This window comes from Arachis hypogaea, chromosome 19 (genome assembly GCF_003086295.3).
Source record: "Arachis hypogaea cultivar Tifrunner chromosome 19, arahy.Tifrunner.gnm2.J5K5, whole genome shotgun sequence".
In the NCBI taxonomy this organism is placed as follows: domain Eukaryota; kingdom Viridiplantae; phylum Streptophyta; class Magnoliopsida; order Fabales; family Fabaceae; genus Arachis; species Arachis hypogaea.
Genome location: NC_092054.1, coordinates 27,322,392 through 27,328,979, shown reverse-complemented (window position 1 = coordinate 27,328,979; position 6,588 = coordinate 27,322,392). Strand labels below are relative to the sequence as shown.

Here is a 6,588-nt window from a genome sequence, read left to right as displayed (position 1 = left end):
AAAACACTTCGCAAAATCACTTCTGTTAATCAACCTACAACACTCTACAACCCTAAGTCACATGCTCTAAACACAAAATAGAAATGACCTCTTTTATCTTATCAGTACACTCTCGCTCACCCTAAACGCCTAAACATTAACTAGGGAATCTCCATTTAGTAGTTATAGAGGTTTGAAAAACTAGAGGATTGTTCAAACATTCAAAAATATCATTTTCAGCCAAAACAGAGGTTTCGCGTACGTGGACATTCAAAGTTTACATCTTCGCGTACGCGTGACCCTCGTGCGTACGCGAGTCTTGTGGACAGCAGCTAAATCTCGCGTACACATGCACGTTCCTGCGTATGCATGCCTGATGAGCGGATAATTTATACGCTTTTTGGCATTGTTTTTAGTATGTTTTTAGTAGGATCTAGTTACTTTTAGGGATGTTTTTATTAGTTTTTATGTTAAACTCACATTTCTGGACTTTACTATGAGTTTGTGTGTTTTTCTGTGATTTCAGGTATTTTCTGGCTGAAATTGAGGGACTTGAGCAAAAATCAGATTCAGAGGTTGAAGAAGGACTGCTGATGCTGTTGGATTCTGACCTCCCTACACTCAGTGGATTTTCTAGAGCTACAGAACTCAAAATGGCGCGCTTCTAATTGCGTTGGAAAGTAGACATCCAGCGCTTTTCAGTAATATATAATAGTCCATACTTTGGCCGATTTTAGACGACACAAAAGGGCGTTGAACGCCAGTTCTACGCTGCAGTCCGGATTTAAACGCCAGAAACACATCACGAACCAGAGTTGAACGCCAGAAACACGTTACAAACTGGCGTTCAACTCCAAGAATGACCTCTGCATGTGTAAACTTCAAGCTCAGCCCAAGCACACACCAAGTGGACCCTGGAAGTGGATTTATACATCAATTACTTACTTTTGTAAACCCTAGTAACTAGTTTAGTATAAATAGGACTTTTTACTATTGTATTAGACATCTTGGGACGTCTAGTTCTTAGATCATGGGGGCTGGCTATTCGGCCATGCCTGAACCATTATCACTTATGTATTTTTAAACGGTAGAGTTTCTGCACTCCATAGATTAAGGTGTGGAGCTCTACTGTTCCTCATGAATTAATGCAAAGTACTACTGTTTCTCTATTCAATTCAACTTATTCCGCTTCTAAGATATTCATTCGCACTTCAATATAAATGTGATGAACGTGACAATCATCATCATTCCCCTACAAACGCGTGCCTGACAACCACTTCCGTTCCACCTTAGATTGAATGAATATCTCTTGGATCTCTTAATCAGAATCTTCGTGGTATAAGCTAGATTGATGGCGGCATTCATGAGAGTCCGGAAAGTCTAAACCTTGTCTGTGGTATTCCGAGTAGGATTCAAGGATTGAATGACTGTGACGAACTTCAAACTCGCGAGTGCTGGGCGTAGTGACAGACGCAAAAGGAGGGTGAATCCTATTCCAGTATGATCGAGAACCTCCGATGATTAGCCGTGCTGTGACAGAGCATTTGGATCTTTTTCACAAGAGGATGGGATGTAGCCATTGACAACGGTGATGCCCTTACATAAAGCTTGCCATGGAAAGGAGTAGGACTGATTGGATGAAGACAGCAGGAAAGCAGAAGTTCAGAAGAACGAAAGCATCTCTATACGCTTATCTGAAATTCTCACCAATGAATTACATAAGTATTTCTATCTTTATTTTCTATTTATTTATTATTTATTTTCGAAAACTCCATAATTATTTGATATCCGCCTGACTGAGATTTACAAGGTGACCATAGCTTGCTTCATACCAACAATCTCCGTGGGATCGACCCTTACTCACGTAAGGTTTTATTACTTGGACGACCCAGTGCACTTGCTGGTTAGTTGTGCGAAGTTGTGAAGTTATGTTTAGACCATGGTATTGTGCACCAGTTATTGGCGCTATTGCCAGGGAGAGAACGAACAACAAATTTTACAACCTCAAGAGTAACAATTTCGCATACCAAGTTTTTGGCGCCGTTGCCGGGGATTGTTCGAGTATGGACAACTGACGGTTCATCTTGTTGCTCAGATTAGGTAATTCTCTTTTTATTTTCTTTTCAAAAAAAAAAGTTTTCAAAATTCTTTCAAAAATTTTTCTTTATTTTCGTTTTTCAAAAAATTATTTTCGAAAAAAAAAATATTTTAAATTATTTTACGGCTTCAAAACTTTCAAGAATGAATTCTAGAGTTTCATGGTAACATGTTGAATCCTATCTGGCTGTAAAGCCATGTCTAAATTCCTTTGGACTGAGGATTCAACTAATCACTTTAATGCATGTAATAGCATACTAAAGCTTGGCTGGCTATTAAGTCATGTCTAACCCTCAGATTGGAGCTTTAGACTAAAGAGCACAAGATTCCTAGAATTCATATTAAAAATTTTGGAATCCTTATTTTTCTTTTTCACATTAATTTTCGAAAAATCCAAAAAAAAATTTATAAAATCATAAAAATAAAAAATATTTTGTGTTTCTTGTTTGAGTCTTGAGTCAATTTTTAAGTTTGGTGTCAATTGCATTTTTTTCAAAAAAAATTATGCATTTTTCAAAAATTCATGCATTCATAGTGTTCTTCATGATCTTCAAGTTGTTCTTGGCCAGTCTTCTTGTTTGATCTTCATATTTTCTTGTTTTGTGTCTTTTCTTGTTTTTCATATGCATTCTTGCATTCATAGTGTCTATACATGAAAAATTTCTAGGTTTGGTGTCTTGCATATTTTCTTTTCTTGAAAATTTTTCAAAAATAAGTTCTTGATGTTCATCTTGACATTCAAAGTGTTCTTGGTGTTCATCTTGACATTCATAGTGTTCTTGCATGCATCACATGTTTTGATCCAAAATTTTCATGCATTCAGTCTTTTTCATGTTTTTCTCTTTCATCATTAAAAATTCAAAAAATCAAAAAAATATCTTTCTCTTTTTCTCTCTTAAAATTTCGAAAATTTGGATTGACTCTTTCAAAAATTTTTAAAATTTAGTTGTTTCTTATGAGTCAAATCAAATTTTCAATTTAAAAATCTTATCTTTTTCAAAATCTTTTTCAAAAATCAAATCTTTTTCATTTTTCTTATTTATTTTCGAAAATATTATCAATAATTAATGTTTTGATTCAAAAATTTCAAGTTTGTTACTTACTTATTAAGAAAGATTCAAACTTTAAGTTTTAGAATCATATCTTGTGACTTCTTGTGAATCAAGTCATTAATTGTGATTTTAAAAATCAAATCTTTTTCAAAACTAATTTCAATCATATCTTTTCAAAAATATCTTTTTATCTTATCTTTTTAATCATATCTTTTTAAAACATATCTTTTTCAAAAATTTGATTTTAAAAATATCTTTTCTAACTTCTTATCTTCTTATCTTTTCAAAATTGATTTTCAAATCTTTTTCAATTAACTAATTGACTTTTTGTTTGTTTTTTATCTTTTTCAAAACTACCTAACTAACTCTCTCTCTCTAATTTTCGAAAATCTCTTCCCTCTTTTTCAAAAATTCTTTTTAATTAACTAATTGTTTCAATTTTTAATTTTAATTTTAATTTTTTCCTAATTTTCGAAAATCACTAACCCTTTTCAAAATTTTATTTTTGAAAATCTTCTTTCTCTCTCATCTCCTTCTATTTATTTATTCATCTACTAACACTTCATCTCACCCAAATTCGAACCCCCTCTTCCATCTGTGTTCGAATTTTCTCTTCTTCCCTTCCTTACATTACATTCTTTTCTTCTTCTACTCACATAGGGGAACCTCTATACCTGGGTAAAAAGGATCCCTATTATTATTATTTTTCTGTTCCCTTCTTTTTCATATGAGCAGGAGCAAGGACAAGAACATTCTTGTTGAAGCAGACCCTGAACCTGAAAGGACTCTGAAGAGGAAACTAAGAGAAGCTAAAATACAACAACCCAGAGATAACCTTACAGAAATTTTCGAACAGGAAGAGGAGATGGTAGCCAAAAATAATAATAATAATGCAAGGAGGATGCTTGGTGACTTTACTGCACCTAATTCCAATTTACATGGAAGAAGCATCTCCATCCCTACCATTGGAGCAAACAATTTTGAGCTGAAACCTCAATTAGTTTCTCTGATGCAGCAAAACTGCAAGTTTCATGGACTTCCATATGAAGATTCTTTTCAGTTCTTAACTGAATTCTTGCAGATCTGTGATACTGTTAAGACTAATGGAGTAGATCCTGAAGTCTACAGGCTCATGCTTTTCCCGTTTGCTGTAAGAGACAGAGCTAAAATATGGTTGGATTCTCAACCTAAAGATAGCCTGAACTCTTGGGATAAGCTGGTCACGGCTTTCTTAGCCAAGTTCTTTCCTCCTCAAAAGCTTAGTAAGCTTAGAGTGGATGTTCAAACCTTCAGACAGAAAGAAGGTGAATCCCTCTATGAAGCTTGGGAGAGATACAAGCAACTGACCAAAAAGTGTCATTCTGACATGCTTTCAGAATGGACCATCTTGGATATATTCTATGATGGTCTGTCTGAATTAGCTAAGATGTCATTGGATACTTCTGCAGGTGGATCCATTCACCTAAAGAAAATGCCTGCAGAAGCTCAAGAACTCATTGACATGGTTGCTAATAACCAGTTTATGTACACTTCTGAGAGGAATCTTGTGAGTAATGGGACGCCTCAGAAGAAGGGAGTTCTTGAAATTGATACTCTGAATGCCATATTGGCTCAGAATAAAATATTGACTCAGAAAGTCAATATGATTTCTCAGAGTCTGAATGGAATGCAAGCTGCATCCAACAGTACTCAAGAGGCATCTTCTGAAGAAGAAGCTTATGATCCTGAGAACCCTGCAATTGCAGAGGTGAACTACATGGGTGAACCATATGGAAACACCTATAACCCCTCATGGAGAAATCACCCAAATCTCTCATGGAAGGATCAACAAAAGCCTCAACAAGGCTTTAATAATGGTGGAAGAAACAGGTTTAACAGTAGTAAACCTTTTCCATCATCCACTTAGCAACAAACAGAGAATTCTGAGCAGAATCCATCTAACTTAGCAAACTTAGTCTCTGATCTATCTAAGGCCACTCTGAGTTTCATGAATGAAACAAGGTCCTCCATTAGAAATTTGGAGGCACAAGTGGGCCAGCTGAGTAAGAAGATCACTGAAACCCCTCCTAGTGCTCTCCCAAGCAATACAGAAGAAAATCCAAAAGAAGAGTGCAAGGCCATTGATATAACCATCATGGCCGAATCCAAGGAGGAAGGGGAGGACGTGAATCCCAAGGAGGAAGACCTCCTGGGACATCCAGTGATCAACAAGGAGTTTCCCTTTGAGAAACCAAAGGACTCTGAGGCTCATCTAGAGACCATAGAGATTCCATTAAACCTCCTTACACCCTTCATGAGCTCTGATGAGTATTCTTCTTCTGAAGAGAATGAGGATGTTACTGAAGAGCAAGTTGCCAAGTTCCTTGGTGCAATCATGAAGCTGAATGCCAATTTATTTGGTAGTGAGACTTGGGGAGATGAACCTCCTCTGTTCACCAATGAACTAAATGCATTGGATCAACTGAGATTGCCTCAGAAGAAACAGGATCCTGGAAAGTTCCTAATACCTTGTACCATAGGCACCATGACCTTTGAGAAGGCTCTATGCGACCTTGGGTCAGGGATAAACCTCATGCCACTCTCTGTAATGGAGAAACTGAGAATCTTTGAGGTACAAGTTGCTAAAATCTCATTAGAGATGGCAGACAATTCCAGAAAACAGGCTTATGGACAAGTAGATGACATATTAGTAAAGGTTGAAGGCCTTTACATTCCTGCTGATTTCATAATCCTAGATACTGGGAAGGATGAGGATGAATCCATCATCCTTGGAAGACCCTTCCTAGCCACAGCAAGAGCTGTGATTGATGTTAACAGAGGTGAACTAGTCCTTCAATTGAATGGGGACTCCCTTGAGTTTAAAACCCAAGGACATCCTTCTATAAACATGGAAAAGAGGCACAGTAAGCTTCTCTCAAAACAGAGTCAACCAGAGCCCCCACAGTCAAACTCTAAGTTTGGTGTTGGGAGGCCACAACCAAACTCTAAGTTTGGTGTTGAACTCTCATATCCAAACTCTAAGTTTGGTGTTGGGAAGTCTCAACAATGCTCTGAACATCTGTGAGGCTCCATGAGAGCCCACTGTCAAGCTATTAACATTAAAGAAGCACTTGTTGGGAGGCAACCCAATTTTTATTTATCTAATTTTATTTTTATTTTATTGTTCTTTCATGTTTTATTAAGTTCATGATCATATGGAGTCACAAAATAAATAGAAAAATCAAAAATAGAATCAAAAACAGCAGAAGAAAAATCACACCCTGGAGGAAGGGCTTACTGGCGTTTAAACGCCAGTAAGGAGCATCTGGCTGGCGTTCAACGCCAGAACAGAGCATGGATCTGGAATTGAACGCCCAAAACAAGCAGCATCCTAGCGTTCAGACGCCAGGAATGCACACTGAGGAAAGCTGGCGCTGAACGCCAGAAACAAGCATGAAGCTGGCGTTCAACGCCAGAATTG

The 6,588-nt window shown here is 36.9% G+C and overlaps 1 non-coding gene across 1 annotated transcript; it reads right to left on the bottom strand.

The window, feature by feature from the left end:
- Positions 1–4,392: 4,392 nt before the first annotated feature.
- On the bottom strand, positions 4,393–4,496 carry LOC112781363 (small nucleolar RNA R71). The gene has a single exon (XR_003192144.1). It is a non-coding gene; the product is annotated as a small nucleolar RNA R71 (small nucleolar RNA).
- Between the last annotated feature and the right edge of the window lie 2,092 nt (positions 4,497–6,588).